Source organism: Piliocolobus tephrosceles, chromosome 8 (assembly GCF_002776525.5).
Source record: "Piliocolobus tephrosceles isolate RC106 chromosome 8, ASM277652v3, whole genome shotgun sequence".
Classification (NCBI taxonomy): Eukaryota; Metazoa; Chordata; class Mammalia; order Primates; family Cercopithecidae; genus Piliocolobus; species Piliocolobus tephrosceles.
The window spans coordinates 3,193,858-3,210,412 of record NC_045441.1 but is presented as its reverse complement, the minus strand read 5'-3'; the positions used below and the strand labels follow the sequence as shown (position 1 = coordinate 3,210,412).

Below are 16,555 nucleotides of genomic sequence, written 5' to 3'. Positions count from 1 at the left end.
ACAGTTTGTCTGAACCCAGGCTGTCCTGTGTGCTGGAATGAGGCGAACATGTCTATGAGCCTGGCAGGGAGGAATCCTCCAGCCTATTCCTCGCTGGTACACCAGGTTATTGGCAGGCCCTGACACGCAAGTAAGGTATGCTCTTGTTCCTCATGCTCTCCGCAGGGGGTTGCAGGGAAGGGGGACAGGAACAATTCCTAATGACCTGTGAGCAGGTGTGCCTGGAAGGAGATGGAGACAGCCAGGTGTCCTGCTGAAATAAGCGTTTCTTAGGGATTGACCCTGGTTCAGTGGTGCCACCCTCAGATGAAGAGAGTGGACAGAGGTCACAGGGGTGGCCTCAGAATTGGACAAGAGGAGCCTGGGGCTGACAGGGGACCCGGAAATGGGCCAAGTAGGTGGTGGCCATACTCGGAGTATGCCCATTATCCTTCCCTGACAAGCCAGGATCAACCTTGAGGATTAGAGGAGACTTTATCTTCTACCACTTTTGTGAACAGATATGGTCCAGTGTTGGAGCATAAAACCACTATGTGAATAACATGGCGTAGGTCACATAGGTTAGTATTGACTTGCAGTATATATTTGAAACAGGTTCTTGTCTGGAACAATATATACAAATTGTTGAATTGAATGCCTAGGTGAATAGGGGGGTGGAGGTCTCCATCCCAATGGCTTGCCAGATCTTTTGGTGACCCAGTTATGCAGTGTCTTTTCTGAGTTTCATCCTGCAGTGGGAAGGTTTTTTTCTGGACAAGTTTTTTTTCTGTAGCATTTTTCAGAAATAGCAGATATGTCCTCTCTGGGCAACTGTACTTTGGATTTGGGCAACTGTACTTCATCCAGTTCTGGGACTCCAACTCAGCAGCTTTCAAATTTAGCAGGTCCTGTTATGTAGTTTGTCTAATAGAGCTTGGTTGTAATATCTGACTTGACCAGAAGGAGGCGCTATTAAGTGACATAGTACACTGAAAAGTCTGGATTTTAGACTGTGGGTTTCCTCAATAAATAGCTTGTCTTCCATATTAAAGAGTTCTATATATTGAATTTATTTAAAGTGGTTGTGCTGCTTATGTTCTGCCAATTCCAATGGACTACAAGAGGAAGGCATCTGGGAATTTTCGGGTTCTCTCCTTCGTTACATGGGGGACAGACAATCCATCTAGAACCTCCCAAGTCTTGCCTTTTTCTGCTGATGATCAGATGATTCCCCAGACCCCTCCTCAGCTTTTAGAGGGAGGCTTCTCAGGAAGACAAGTTGAACTGGGCTCTGGGGAGGGATCCCAGAGGACCTTGTTTCCTGGGCTCTGTCCTGCCCCCTCACCCCTGCCACTATGGCATTATTTGAAAGCCTCATCAGGACTTGGTAGGGAGGAGTTCCACGCACAGCATTGGACCTGCCAACAGCTTGTAGCATCTCCAATTTGGGAGGCCCTCAAGTCTCATCTGTTGCAGCTGTCTCATGTTACAGGTGGGGAAACTGAGGCCCAGGGGGGCCACATAGTGATGCAGAGTCAGATCGGGGCGATAAGTCTCCTCTAACTCACAGGCCAGTGCTTATTTCTCCATGTCTTTCTCCTTCCTTCCCACAAAGGCTGGCAGGCGATGGGGTCCCCAGGACAGGCTGCTCCCTGCCCAGGCCCCAGCCCCTGGTCCACTGCACTGTTAGCTCTGTCCTGCTCTGCTGCCTTGAATACTGCCTAGAACATTAGGCCTGGAAGACACCTTCGGGATCATGAACCTATGTTTCTCGTTGTATAGATGAGGAACTTGATGCCCAGAGAAGGGAAGGGACTTGTTCCTGAGACCACCCAGCAAAATCTTCACAAAGTGGGGGCGAGGCCCCAGATGTTCCATGCCCCTAGCCTGGAGTTCCCTGAGACACAGTGGGCTGCCTGCCCGAGCCAGGATCAGCAGGGACTCAAGAGGCCAGCCCTACCTGGCCCCATCTGTGGTCTTCCTCCTCCCCAGTGGGATAGTCCCTCCTTCCCGTCTGGGATCCCTCCAAGCCCTGTTGACCTTGATACCACCTTTGTATTTCAGGGAAGATCCCCCTCCTCCTGGGGGTTTCACAGTGAGAGCCCCGGGTCCAGGCTGCATCTTCAGAGTGGAGACAGAGTGTCCTCCCTGTGTGCAGACTTCGTGTTCCATGTGTGTCTGTCAGTTGGCCTAGAAAGTGGAAATGAGGGTGTGTCCACTGCGCAGGGGTGGGTGGTGGCAGCTGCCACTGAGGCCAGCCTGTGGGACCCCTACTCAGCCTGTGCCCCAAACATCCAGAGGCCAGAGGAGGGGAGGGCAGGGAAGGGCAGGGAGTGTGGGAAGAGGAGGAGATGAGAGAGGAACAGAGAGATCCAGAAAATACAGAGATTTCTAGAAAGAGGAGGAGACAGCCAGAGGCTCAGAGAGACATGGGAAGGAAAAACCTTGAAGAGAGAGAGCGAGAGAGTGAGAGAGAGAGAGCGAGCGAGAGAGAATGAGAGCGAAAAAGAGCAAAAGAGAGCGAGAGAGAGAGAAAGCATGCTCAGAAACAGAAATCCCAGTTTTCAGTTCTTCACGTAGTCATCCAATCTGTGCTGATCACCTACCGAAGCAAAGCCCTGTGACAGTGATCTGCACCTGCCACTCTGTGGGCGACAGTGTCCCCACCTGAAATGTGAGGATGTCCCCACAGACCCTCTCTCGATGGGGCTTCCCTGGGCTGGGAGCTCTTGGGAAGACAGGGCAGTCTGGGGGAGGGGGCGGCAGCTCAGACCATGCCAGGAGCCCAGGAACCCCCGGCCTCCAGACTGAGACCCACGTTGCGGCAGACAGAACACAGAGGCCCACAGGGCTGCGGAAGAGCGCGGACAGTTAGGGTGAGGCCAGCGGACTGGGCTGTGTGGACCCCAGGCCATTGCACAGCCATTGGGGATGGGACAGTGGTTGGGAGGCCTGAGCTGAGCTTTGCTTGAGATGGCCAGCGGCAGCCACGGGCCTTCCCTCTCTGTGTCTTTGCATATGGGGGTCCTTTTGCCTGGAACACCCTGTCCCCCAAGTTTGTATGATTCTTTTTTTTTTTCCTTTTTTTTTTTTGTAGTCTTGCCCTGTCGCCTAGGCCGGAGTGCAGTGGTGCAATCTCGGCTCACTGCAAGCTCTGCCTCCAATTTTCAAGTGTTTCTCCTGCCTCAGCCTCCCAAGTAGCTGGGGTTGCAGGCACCTGCTGCCATGCCCGGCTAATTTTTCTATTTTCAGTAGAGATGGGGTTTTGCCACGTTGGCCAGGCTGGTCTCAAACTTCTGACCTCAAGTGATCAGCACGCCTCAGCCTCCCAAAGTGCTGGGATTACAGGCATGAGCCACCACACCTAGGCTTTCTTTCCTTTTTAAAGGTCAGACCACTTCTGCCCTGCTGGGTTTTGGATGTGAATTGCTGGGCAAGTCATTTTCTACCTCTGACCTCCCTCTTTTATCTCTTATCTTTTATCAGGACAGCTTCAAGTCCCTGCCCACATTTTATCTATAAAATAGGGAAAATTAGGCCCCTCCCGGGAGGGAAGCCTTCAGTGGGATGTGTAGACTGCCTGGCATCAAGCAGGTGCTCATTCAACCACACTGGGCGTTGCCCTGGGCATGGAATGGGAACTCAGCAGTCTCCAGAACACCGATGCTCCATCCATGTTAGTTCCTTCCTCCCAGAGATACCTGTCCTTCCATCCCAGCCCCAGTTCAGGGTCCTTCAGGCTCACCGCAGCCTGGTGGGATCACCCCAGCCCCGTAGCCTCCAGAGTCCTCTCCAGGCTTGAAGTCTCGGTCTTCTCTCTTGCATCAGCCCCACGCTGCTGATTCTGTGCTGTGAGCCTCAGAGCCCAGCAGGTGGGAGACGGTGCATAAACGTTTGTTGAAGAAGTAGATGGGACGCTTCCCAGCCCGGCCCACCTCAGAAGGCAGGTGGTAAGACAGATGGGCCCTGGCTCCTGTGCGGTCTGACGTTGGAGGCAGCTGCTCTGCTGGTCTTCCTCGGGAACTTGGGGATGGGACGCATTGTTTCCAAGATCCCTTCTAGGGACATCCTTTTGTCATTCAGCAAGTTGAAGTTTCCCAGCTTCTAACACCTCTGCCCCTCTCCTCCATTCCTGCATTCAAGGCCTGGTCCCTAGAAGTTGCTTTTATCCAGGCAGTGATTGAGATCTTAGAAGGGGCTCTCTGGTATCCTGTGACCCTGGGTGACCTTGGCTGGACTCGTTCAGCACCAAGGAGAGAGGCCGGGGGTGGGCCGGCGGCTGTGATAGGAGGCAGAGGCCTGTTCAGGACAGCAGGGCCTGGGAGCCCAGAGAGGTGAGCCCAGACCCTGTCTGCAAGCCCTTTCCACTCCGTAGGTCTCAGTTTCCCTCTCTGGGGAGTGAAAACGATGCCCTTGCTGGCAGAGGTGCTGCTGAACTGCAGGACTGGCATCCCCGCAACTCGCCCAAGGCCACCTCACCAATCCCCGCATCCTGCATGCAGCCGCTCCCCCAACACTGCCGCACGCCCGGCTCCCCTCCCCCACCTCTCCAGGAGCAGTTATTTATCTGCCAGAGGGTGACAGGCGGCTGTGGCTGGCGTGTTGAGCCGCTGTCCAGAGATCAGCTGGTGGCTGCCGAGCAAACAGCGTGAGCTAATCAGCAAAAGGTCACGCCGGCTCCCGGAGCCCCCACATTTGAAGTCTTGCCTCACACAGGCCGGCTGGAAGGAACCTGGGACGTTGAGTCGTGGCTCAGTGACCAGGACAGCTTCAAGTCACTGCCTACAACTCATCGCCCACTTGACCAGCCTTCGCCTCTGAGGCTGCGTCTTCTAGAGATTCCCCAGCCCCAAGGGGAACCCATTGCCTGTCTCCAGGCTGAACAAACCCTGGCTCAGCCTCCAGCATGCGGAGGGGCCAGGCTTAACCACCCCAGCCCTGCCCGCTCCCCCTGCCCGGGACAGACTGTCCCTCAAAGCAGCAGTGCAGGGCTGGGCAGCATCCCCACCAGACTCCATTCACCACTCCCCACGCCACCTCCGACTTCAAGCCTACCGCCTTCCTCTAAATCCATTCACTTTTTAAAAACCTAAATACATTTATTTAAAAGGGAAGCTTTATAGCACTACTACAAATGGAAAACAAGCCTCTCTTGCCATAAATAGAATTCATAATCATAAAAATAAATTCAGTGGAAACAAAACAATGTTATTAAATTCTAGTTGGATGCTGTAGCCCCGGGGGAGGTTCGGAGCCCAAGGCCTGCTCTTTATTAAAAAGGGAGAGCAGTAAGTGTGCAGAGGTGTTCAAGACTCACCAACCCTGATCTGAGATTTTCTTCTTGTTGTAATCAAGAGTATTAAAGTGAGAGTAACTTTCTCATAAAATGATTCAGTAGTAGTTTATGCTCTGTCAGCTAGGGACTGAATTTGTGCAAGACAAACCTAAACACTGCATGGTTGAACTCCACATGGGGGTCATTTTTCTTATGCAAAGAGGGTGGCAGTGGAGCTGGTACACAGCATAAGGGGGTTGTCAGTGGCCCAGGTTCCTTGTAGCTTCCTGCTCTGCAGCTGTGGACATTTGTCCTCATGGCCTCAGGATGGCTGCCACACCTCCGGCCATTGTATCTGCATCTCAGGCAGGAAACCAGGAAGTGGGTAGAGGTGAAGAGGAAGGGAATACACCAGCTAAGTCTGTTCCTTGTCATTAGGAAGGTAGCAGCCAACACCTGAGCCATTCTCTTCTTGCCCACGGCGGTCACTGCTGCCTTTCGGTTGGTGCTTACTACACGTCTTATTCGTTTGCCAAGTGGTTATTTGGCACCTACTAGATGCCAGGCAGTAGATCTTGTCCTGGTGGTATTCACAAGGTGCATGCTGGCATTTGTAAGATGAGCCACGGCCCATTCTGGGGCATCCTCCAGGGGCATCCCTTACCCCAGCCTGGGTTCTCCCTGCTTCCGCCTCCACCCCACACCTGGCTGCTTTTCCTCACAGGAGCCCAGCACAAGGGCAGCCACTGCCTCCATCCTATCTCACCTCTGCACACACTCGGAACTGCCCAAGCCCAGCCTGGACGGAGTCGCCCCATGGGCCACCCTGGATGAGAAGGGAGCTGTTCCTTTCCCCTCTCCAGCACCTGGGTCTTCTGCCAGCTTCTGCCTCCTGCAAAGCCCCTTCCCCGCCGCAATCAACCTACTCCTGCAGCAGGCCAGGCTGCAGGGATCCAGCTTCTGCTCCTAGATCTTCCTTGGTCTTTTAATTTCCTCCTGTCATTTACATCATGTGACTCCTGTAACTTAATTAGCAGATAGAGGGCGTGGCTGCAGATGCCCCGCCCCCTGCCTCTGGCCTCTCCCACTGGGCAGGCCCTGGAGATTCCCTCCTTCCCCTGGGTCAGGGCTCCTGAAGGCTGCCTCCGGCCCCAGTTTGCCCATCCCTGCTGCAGAATTTTTCATCCTGAACTCTGGCCTCCTCCCCTCGTAGACCCTCCCCCTGACTTTGAACTCTGGCCTCTGACCCCTGGTCTCTGACCTGCTCTTTGGCACCCAGCGGGAGGGATCTGTCCCAGGCCCAGGTTTAACTGTGGGCGCCATTGCTCACCAGCTGTGCACACAGAGGCAAGTCATGTAACCGCTCTGCGTTCTTCCTCAGTGAGTTGGTGGTAAGGGTCTGTAAGTGAATGAGAAGCCAGGAGTCCTCTCAGCTGTGCCTGCTCCCCTTCCACTTGCTCCTGTCTCCTGCCCACCTTGAGGTTCTGCCCACCCCAAGGTCCTGTGACCCTGCAGTCCAGCCTTGGCTTGAGCTACCTCCAGGTTTCCCTGCTGGTCCCACAGCCAGAGAGTCTAGGATCATCGTGCTGTGTGCTATGGAGGCCCAGGCCCCAGGGGGTCACACAGCATCTGGTGAGGTGACGGTCTGGCTAAAGTCTGAAGCCCTCTTGGGGCCTTGGCATGTGCCCGGCAAGCCCTCTGGGCAGGTGTCACTGAGTCTCCCCCATCCTCCCTCCATAGCCTCAGCTGCCTTCCTTCCTGCTGCTGGACATGGGTGTATGTCTGTGCGTGCATACGTGTTTGCATGCCCCAGGCTGGCCCACCTACATGCCTGCACAGGTGTGATCCCCAGGTCCCCCGCATCCCTGAATGTGGATACAGAATATCCACATTCTGTACACACAGGTGTGTGCATCCCTGTGCATACATGTCGCGTGATGACCCCTGGGGGCTGTGTGCATGCCGTAGCCGTCCCCTCCCCCTGCAAACTTAGCCCCAGTGACTCCCAGCCAGGGCTGCAGCCACGCTCCCCTAGCCCCACCCGGGGAAACTGTGAATCCAGCAGCGAAAGTGGGTCAGAGAGCATGCGGGGGAACTGGAGGGCCTGGGGAGGAGGCCAGTGCCAAGGTCTGGCTTGACGGCAGCCATGAAGGGGGAGGAGGGAGGAAGGAGCGTTGGGAGAAGAGGAGGAACTGTAGGGGCCAGGGCGCAGGTGGCCAGCACGGGGCATGGGAGCCAGAGGGAAATTAGCAGACAGGGCTGTTGTTTTTCCATAGCAATGATTTGATCTGGAGAGACGTGGCCCAGAGCTCAAGGAGCTGCTTCTCTGCCAGAGTGTGCAGGAGGGAGGAGGGGGAAGCGTGGAAGGAGAAGGACACGTTTACTGAGCACCTTCTAGATGCAGCCTCTCCGTAACACCACAGCCCTGAGCGATGGGCATCAGTGGTGCCACCACACACAGGAAACAGACGCAGACAGGAGCCCAAGAGAGCCGCCCATGCTCCAGTATCACAGCCTTGCTGTTCTCTACATGGAGATCACAAGCACCTGGAGCAGCCCGTGGGGCTCTCTGCCTGCCCTAGCTTAGGCTGCTCAGGACGTTGGAGCATCCTGGCCTGGCCACTTGCAGCATGGCCCTGAGATGCCATGAGTACCTCAGTGGGTCGCAGTTCCAGGCTTGCTCAGCTGACACGCTGAGCCTCTGGGACATCCAGGAAGGGGCAGGTGGAGGTAGGCAGGGTGCCCAGTCTGCAAGCACATGCTACGGTCCTACTGTGTGCTCCACTCAGAGGAAGATGCGGGGGAGCTGGAGCCCTAGCTGTGCCCCTGGGAGCCCAGGCGTGGCTGGAGGTGTGGTTCCTGGGGGGCCCTGACCCTCCCAGAGAGGAACGGTGCACGCATGCAGAACTCAGAGAATGAGACAGATCAGAGTGGCCTTCTAGGAAGGAAGAGTGTGTGGAACTTAGAGGGGCACAGGGAGCTTCTGGGTGTGAGGTGAGAGATGGCAGAAACAGTGGCATCTCCACCACGCATGGCATGTGCAAAGTATAGGGACGGCCAGGGTGGAGCTGTGGTGCCAGGGTGGGAAAAAGAAAATTGGGCATATCAGGGACAGATTGCAGGGGAGGAGGAGGAAGTTGTAGTCCTGCTTCTCCTCCCTTCCCCATCTGCCCGGAGCACCTCCAGATTGTGCCAGGCCCCCTCCCTTGTAATCCGCTCCTTTGAGTGAGAAGCCTCTCATCTGTATTAGGTAGGACAAGCTGTTGAAGAACGGTAGTTTAAATAAGATAGAAGTTTATTTCTCTTTCACAAACAGCCTTGGACGGTGGCTCAAGCCTGTATCCCAGCACTTTGGGAGGCCGAGACAGGTGGATCACGAGGTCAGGAGATCGAGACCATCCTGGCTAACCCGGTGAAACCCCGTCTCTACTAAAAAATACAAAAAACTAGCCGGGCGTAGTGGCGGACGCCTGTAGTCCCAGCTACTCAGGAGGCTGAGGCAGGAGAATGGCATAAACCCGGGAGGCAGAGCTTGCAGTGAGCTGAGATCCGGCCACTGCACTCCAGCCTGGGCGACAGAGCGAGACTCCGTCTCAAAAAACAAAAAAAGAAATAGGAGGAAATCATTAGCATGTGTTGAATGCAAAGGTGCCCAGAAAGACAGCGACCGTGTAATCTAGTGTCCAAACCAGAGCACTTCTGAGAGTACAAAGAGGCGGCATTTGTAGTGAGGTCGGGACAGTAGGGCGGACCAGGATGGGCAGTCACCCACCTGGGGACCGTTCCATCTGTGTTCTGGCTGGGGAAGCCGAGGTCCTCGGTCACACCACAGTTAACGATGGAGCCACTCTAGACTCCAGAAAGTCCCCCTCCCTGGCCGTGTTGGTTCCGATTCCTTCTTACCCGTTGATTGGCTTGTGGACCTCAGCTCTGACCTCTCTGGCATCCCATCCTGGACAGAGGGGTCTTGAGCCTCTGCCCTCATTGCTCTTCCTGAGAACCTCACCTCCTCTGAGCCACACTCCAGGGGTTCTTAGGATGGGATGCACAGGAGGCTGGAAACGTGAGCTTCCTCTTTTTTTTTTTTTTTTTTTGTCCCCAAGTGTGTCTGGGACCAGCCTGGAGCTGTCCAGGGTCCCGACCGCTTGCATCACGTCCAGGATTGAATGAGTGCCTCCATCTCCACTCCCAGGGGTTACCAACAGGACCCCACCCACCAACAGGACCAGCTCTGGGCTAGGCAGCCCCCTCTAATTCCCACGTCTGCAACCCTCTGGACACACCCACCCCTGGAGACCCCTGTGTCTTAGAGATGGCCCCATTGTTCCCCAAGCCTCCCAGCCCCCGCAGTGCCCTCCCGCCCTCCCTCAACCGACAGAAGGAGGAGCTGAGTTTAGATGGGGCCACAGACTCTGATTCTGTGAGGACACTGCCCTTTCTAGGTCTGTTGGCAGACCTTTGGCGTCTTCTTGAAAACCAAAGACACAACAGGGCCCAGAGAAATCTCCCCAAATGGCGGGCTTCGAAGCACTGGGATCAGGCCAGGAGCAAATGGCTAGGCAGGGGGGTGGGGGGGCCTCCCCCACCATCATCTCTGTAAACCCTGTCCCACCGTCACCTCTGCAAACCACCCCCCCCCAACATCTCCTCTGCAAACCCCAGCCCCCGCCACCCGGCAGTCCATGTCCCGGGTTCCCCTCTCTCAGCCCAGAAATAAGACTCAGCTGACAGCATCTTGGCACAGTGTCCTTTGCGAGCCTGATGCTGCCTGGAGATGTCCCAGCCAGACACCTCTCCTTTTAAACCCCACCCTCTGCCCATTTTCCCTGTCCCAGGGAAGCCAGTATCCTTGCACTCAGGCCCAGCCTGGATAGAGTCCATGGCCTTTGTCCTTACTCCAGTGGGAAGACGAGGATGGGAACAGTTGGGGGGGCAGACGTCTCCACAGTGGGCCCCAGGCTTCCTCTGCCTGCCCTTGATTTTCCCAGAGGCCTGCTGGCTCACGCCTGTCGGGAGGCCCAAACAGCTGCCGGAAAGGGGCAGGCAGCTATGCCCCAGCAAGCCTCAGGAATGGGTCCCCAGCCTCCACCCAGGCACAGCAGAGAACACCGAGGCCATGAGCCAGGGAACCAGCGTGCAGGTTTGTGGCATGAATGAATGGAAAACCGCCTTCAGTAACCCGGCCCCATCTAACCAGGCAGGTGGTAGACCAGATGGCTCTTTGCGCCAGCTTGTGTGCCAAGAACCTCAGCAGGTTGTGATGCCTTTCTGAACTCCTTAAAAGCTCCTTCCTATTCTAGTGCATCTCGGGCCCTGGAGACCACCTCTCTCCCTTTCCTGTGGTGGGATCCCCTCCTCCCCCCAGCACCCCCCCACCACCTAGTACTTGGATCTCTCTTCCACAGTGTAAGCTCTTACTTTTATTATGTAACATAGAACATCATTGTATTATTGTCTAAAGTAACAACTACTAAATACTGAGCATGAACAAACTCAGACCTTGCATGCTCGGGTGACCGGCCTCTGGTACAGAGGCAGCCCCACACCCATCCTGCCTGGGCCCAGGTCCCAGCTGTGTCCCTTACCAACGTGTTCCATGTGCTCTCCCTGTGCCTCAGTTTCCTCTTCTGGAAAATGAGAACGATCCGAGGACTCTCCACATCATAGTGTTTCTATGTGTTTAATAACATGTTTAAATAAACATGTGTCAGCACTTGCACAATTAAACATTGGATAAAAGCTGTCTAGCATTACTGTAATGAGTTCCCTCATCCCTGTGAGGTAGCTGAGAGGCACAGAGAGATTTAGCAACTTGTACTGGGGGAGGGAGAGCCGGTGGGAGGCAGTTACATGGCTGATCACTCACTCACCCTCCTCCTGGCTGCCCAGTCAGGCCTAATGTTTTCAGGCAGGTACAGGGGTGTTACCTTGGAGTGGGATGACCTCACTGTGTGACTCAGGGAAAATCCCTATTCTGATTTTTTGGTCACCCTGAGTTCTATATTCTTATTCTACCTGGCTTTGGAATAATCTCTCACATTGTAACGTATTACTCTGGAAAAAAAGAACCATTTGGATATATAGGCATAGTCTGAGCTATAATACACATTGGGTTTTTAGGTTTTATTGTATGAGCTCATCATATATTTACAGTTGGTATAGACGTGGATACACGAGCCTATTTCACTTCTGCTACCATAATCATTGCTATCCCAACTGGCGTCAAAGTCTTCAGCTGACTTGCTACTCTTCACGGGGGTAATATCAAATGAGGTGCAAGCTCTCAGCGGGCAGATGCCAATATTGGGAGCTTCTCTTGATGTGACTCCAGGCACGCCGGAAGGCACACACAAGGCAGCGAACTTGCTGGACAGTGCATCCCATTTGCCCTGTGCCATGCCGTAGCATGGCGCCTGGCACATAGTGGGTGCTTTAAACGCCTTGTCGGCTGGATGAAGAACAGCTGGGGCCTTAAAGCCATCAGCCTGTGAGATGAAGGTTCAGCTTCTAACGGACACCATTTTGCACGGCACCGAGTTACACACCTGCCAAGCCCACCACGCTCAGTCCATCAGGTCTTTCCTCAGTGCCCAGTGGAAGCCAGGCCTGTCAGGGTGGAAGGGGGTGTTCTGAGGTGGGGACGGCCCCCAAAACCATCGGTTACCGTCTGTTGTCCGGGAGTCTGTGAAGCCACTCAGTACCTCTGCCCATGGCATAGGGAGGTCCTGGAAGGGAACAAGAAGGCCCAAGCTGAAGTCTCCCTCGTCCCCTGTGACTCTGTGACACTCCCTCCCTTCCCCTCTCTGGTCTTCAGTGATTCCGTCTGTGCTATGGGAGTTTTGTGTGACTCACTGCCAGAGACCCCTGGCTTACAGCTTCAGGAACGTTCTGGGATGGGTACATCTCCTCCTTTACTACAACAGGTATGAAGTGGGCGGTCTTTTGCCCCAGCCCTGGGAATGGCTGAGCTGGTCAGGGGCCCAGGTGGTCCAGGCCTGGTCCTTGGGACTAGAGAAACAGTGCTTAGACCAGACAGGTGGTCCAGCGGAAGAAGGGGGCACATTAACAAGTACAGGCGCTTAGCCCGACCTAGACTTACCAAATCAGGACCCCAGAGTACATCTTGGAAGCCTCTTTTTCTAAACTTCGTGAGTGACCCTCACAGCTAGCCCAATTTAGGATCCTTTTTTTTGTTCTTTTTTTTTTTGAGATGGAGTCTTGCTCTGCCACCCAGGCTGGAGTGCAATGGCGCGATCTCGGCTCACTGCAACCTCCACCTCCAGGGTTCAAGCGATTCTCCTGCCTCAGCCTCCTGAGTAGCTGGGACTACAGGCGCCCGCCACCACGCCCCGCTAAGTTTTGTATTTTTGGTAGAGACAGGGTTTCACCATGTTGGCCAGGCTGGTCTCAAACGCCTGACCTCAAATGATCTGCCCACCTCAGCCTCCCAAAGTGTTGGGATTACAGGCGTGAGCCACTGCACCTGGCCAGGAGCTACTTTTTTTGTCCGCCTTCCACCCCAGCACTTTAGTGGCATCTCTGGTGTCCTGCCTCTCCTTGTATACCTCCGCTAACAGGGAGCTCAGTCTTACATGGCAGCCCATTGCTTTCTAAAACATTTTAAAATTGATTATAAAATATTTAAGATGTCTCAAATATTTAAGAAATCCCCTATAAATATTTCACTAGTTATAAAATATTTAATACAATCAATGATCTAAGGAATAATACAATGAATACCTAAATACCTGCCCCCTTCCCAGCTTAGTCCCTGTGCACTGAAAGCTTCCCCTTTGAGATCCTATATCCCTCTTTCTCTTTAAAAACTTTTTTGGCTGGGCACGGTGGCTCATGCCTGTAATCCCAGCACTTTGGGAGGCTGAGGTGGGCAGATCCCATGAGGTCAGGAGTTCAAGACCAGCCTGGCCAACATCGTGAAACCCCGTCTCTACTAAAAATACAAAATTAACCAGGTATGGTGGCGGGCGCCTATAATCCCAGCTGCTCGGGAGTCTCAGGCAGAAGAATCACTTGAACCCAGGAGTTGGAGGTTGCAGTGAGCCAAGATTGCGCCACTGCACTCCAGCCTGGGCGGCAAAAGTGAACCTCCATCTCAAAAAAAATTTGTTTTCTTTTTTTTTTTTTGAGACGGAGTCTCGCTCTGTTGCCCAGGCTGGAGTGCAGTGGCCGGATCTCAGCTCACTGCAAGCTCCGCCTCCCGGGTTCACGCCATTCTCCTGCCTCAGCCTCCTGAGTAGCTGGGACTACAGGCGCCCGCCACCTCGCCCGGCTAGTTTTTTGTATTTTTTAGTAGAGACGGGGTTTCGCCGTGTCAGCCAGGATGGTCTCGATCTCCTGACCTCGTGATCCACCCATCTCGGCCTCCCAAAGTGCTGGGATTACAGGCTTGAGCCACCGCGCCTGGCCAAAAAATTTGTTTGCATAGTGGTCAAATACACATAAAATTCACCATCTTACGCATTTCAGCATGCAGTTTGGTGGTGTTCTGTGGATTTACAGCGCTGTGCGACAGACCCCCACAACATTATTGTGACACATTTTTTATACTGTGACCATATTAGTACAAATGCCTACGTAATACACTTTTGCCAGCTCTGAAGCTTTGGATATGGGGTGTGATGCAGTAGGTATCTTGGACAGCTTGCTTGTTGGCTGGGAGGTGTATTTGTGAGTGGGATCCACTCTGTGCACGTGGCCCAGTGGTTCCTTCTTTTTCACTGCTCCATAGTACTCCACCAAGCCCATGCCTCACAAGGTTCTGGTCCACTCTCTCGTGGACATCTGGTGTCCGCCCTGTCACCATTATAAACAATGCTGTCAGGAACATCTTTGGGCAGCTGTCCCGGCTTCTCCGGGGCTGTGCCCAGGCCTGGGGCTTGGGCTCTTGGGCTGCGAGAATCTTTGCCTTGGTGAGATGTTGCCTAGTTGTTTTCCAGCACCTCATACCGCGTCCCACTCTCATTGTCAGGCGTGGAGAAGTCTCTGGGAGGATGAGGAGTGGCCACGTGCAGTGCCTGCCCTTGGTGGGGGAGCCTTCTGCTGTAGGCAGCTCTGTGAGTTGCAGTGCACCTGACGCCCCTTCCCTCAGCCAGACACCCCATCTCCTCCCACTTTTTTTGGATGAGCTGACGTTGTGTCCTCTCCCATTGGGGCCACTCATTCACCTGGAAACATGCCCACGCTGACCTGTAAGCCACATGGGATGTGGTTAGTCACACGGGCTATGGGGCTAGGCTGCCTTGGCTTGGGCCCCGGCTCCACCACTTAGTTGCCGTGGGAACTCAGGCAAGTTCACGAACATGTCTGCACCTCATCTGTAAATTGGAAATAACAGCACAGATGTCACAGGGTTACCATAAGTATCCAACATGTTAATATATGCAGAGTTTCTAGCACAGTGTCTGGCGCGTGGTGGGTGCAATGTTAGCATGAGCTTTTATGATCTCCCTGGAGGTCTGAAACCAAACCCTTCATCATGGCTAAGCAGTGCTGGGCAGAACCAGATCACCTCCTCTATTCTACCTAACGTATCTCTATTAAGTCAGCCCATGTTACCTTCTCAGGTGGCCATGTTTACCTTTGAATTTGCTCTTGGTCTTTCTGTTCCCTGAGGTGCTGTGCGGCCCCACCTCCCTGCTGGCTGGCTACGTGGGTGTGAGTTTTGCCCTGTGTGAGTTGTGGAGATGAATCTGGCCCTCAGTCAGTCCAGCAGGAGGGGAGGCTTGGGTCTTGGTCCTGGCCCTCCTGCAAACTCTCAAATTTCATCCAAACTGCTACTCACAGGTAGAACTGGTGAGGACAGAGCTCATGACCCCTGCATGGACCCCCCTTTGGGGAACCCCGGCCCTTTGAGGGACTCAAGCTAAGTGATCACTGACCGCAGCCTTGGCGGAGGGCGGGTCCCCATGAACGCGACTCCCCCCAGGGCCTGTCACAGAGGCTGGGTGTGTCTCACCCGATTCTTCGCGGTGGATTCGCAGGTTCACGGCCACCACTGCCCCTTCCTCAAGGTCAGGGTCATCTGTGCCTCACACCCACCTCCCCTCTTGCACCCCTGGCACCCCTTTTGGCCTGGGTCAGCCTCTTTGCCAACTTCCGAGAGCATCATCACCTTCATCTCCTTACCTCACAGTGGACACTGGCCCTGCCCTGATGTCAGGTGCCAGTCGTCTCCCCACCATGCCAGGCATGGCGCAGGCGAGGCCCCTGTCGGTAGGGGCACAGCCCAGGAGGCAGAACAAGGTGTCACGGCCCAGCCCTGCTCCCCAGAGGGTGGTTCCGTCCCTAAGTAAGGTTGGGCTAGGAATCAAAGAGGGGTCTCCCAGAAGTGGGGCAGAGGCTAGGATTAGGGAGGGGGAACAGGTGACTCTGATACCCCAAAACCTGGTGGGTGCAGGCGGTTTGGCCGGCAGCAGGGGCCAGGCACTGTGTTTAGGGAAGAAGGAACCCAGGGAATAGGCTGATGACTCCCAGAGGGAGGCTGCCCGCCCACAGCTGGCGCTGGAGCTCCTGGCAGCTGGTGGGGGCCCTGGTGGTGTGGAGAGGAGAGGAGACAGTGGGACGGGAGAGGGCGCAGGCGAGGCCGGTGACAGGTGCGTGTGTCTGCCAGGTTGGTGCAGCCTTAGAGAGGCGGGAGCTAGACAGACGCGGGAGGGAGGGAGGGCGGCAGGTGCGAGGCAGAGCGGGGGCGGGGTGGGAGCAGAACACAGGCCTCCCTCCCGGGCCCGGCTGCCGTCTCATTGACTAAGTCACTCCTGAGAGGGTGCACTCGCACCCCAGTTGGGTGGTTTCCAGTGTTGTCAGCTTCACTGAAAATGGAATGTCCTCTGGCTGCCCCAGCTGTCGGACGCCTGCCTGCTGTGAGGCAGTAATTAGATGCTCGTGTGTGTAACACATGTGTGTGTGTCTGTGTGTGCATGTCGGGAAAGGGTGGGGAGGAGCAAGTGGTAGACCCGTGGCTGAAGGGGCCAGAGGCTGAGAACACGCCCACATATGCACACACAGTACACATTCACACAGAAGTCACACTCAGACACACACAGTACACACTCACAAAAATAACACAGTACACACTTGCACAAAAATCACACATAGTACACCCTCGCCGAAAAATCACACTCACAAATACACACTTGCACAAAAATCACACACACACAAATACTTGCACAAAAATCACACAGTACACCCTCACCCAAAATCACACTCACAAATACTCGCACAAAAATCACACACACGATACACACTCGCACAAAAATCACACACACACAGTACACCCTCGCC

At 54.6% G+C, this 16,555-nt stretch overlaps 1 protein-coding gene across 1 annotated transcript in view; it reads left to right on the top strand.

The window, feature by feature from the left end:
• The first annotated feature begins 27 nt into the window (after window positions 1-27).
• The window catches only part of ELFN1 (extracellular leucine rich repeat and fibronectin type III domain containing 1), a 39,046-nt gene continuing 22,518 nt past the window's right edge, over window positions 28-16,555 (top strand). Inside the window, exon 1 of the mRNA XM_023188546.2 lies at window positions 28-135. The gene's annotated coding sequence lies outside the window, so the exon portion shown is untranslated. The remainder of the gene's footprint in view (window positions 136-16,555) is intronic.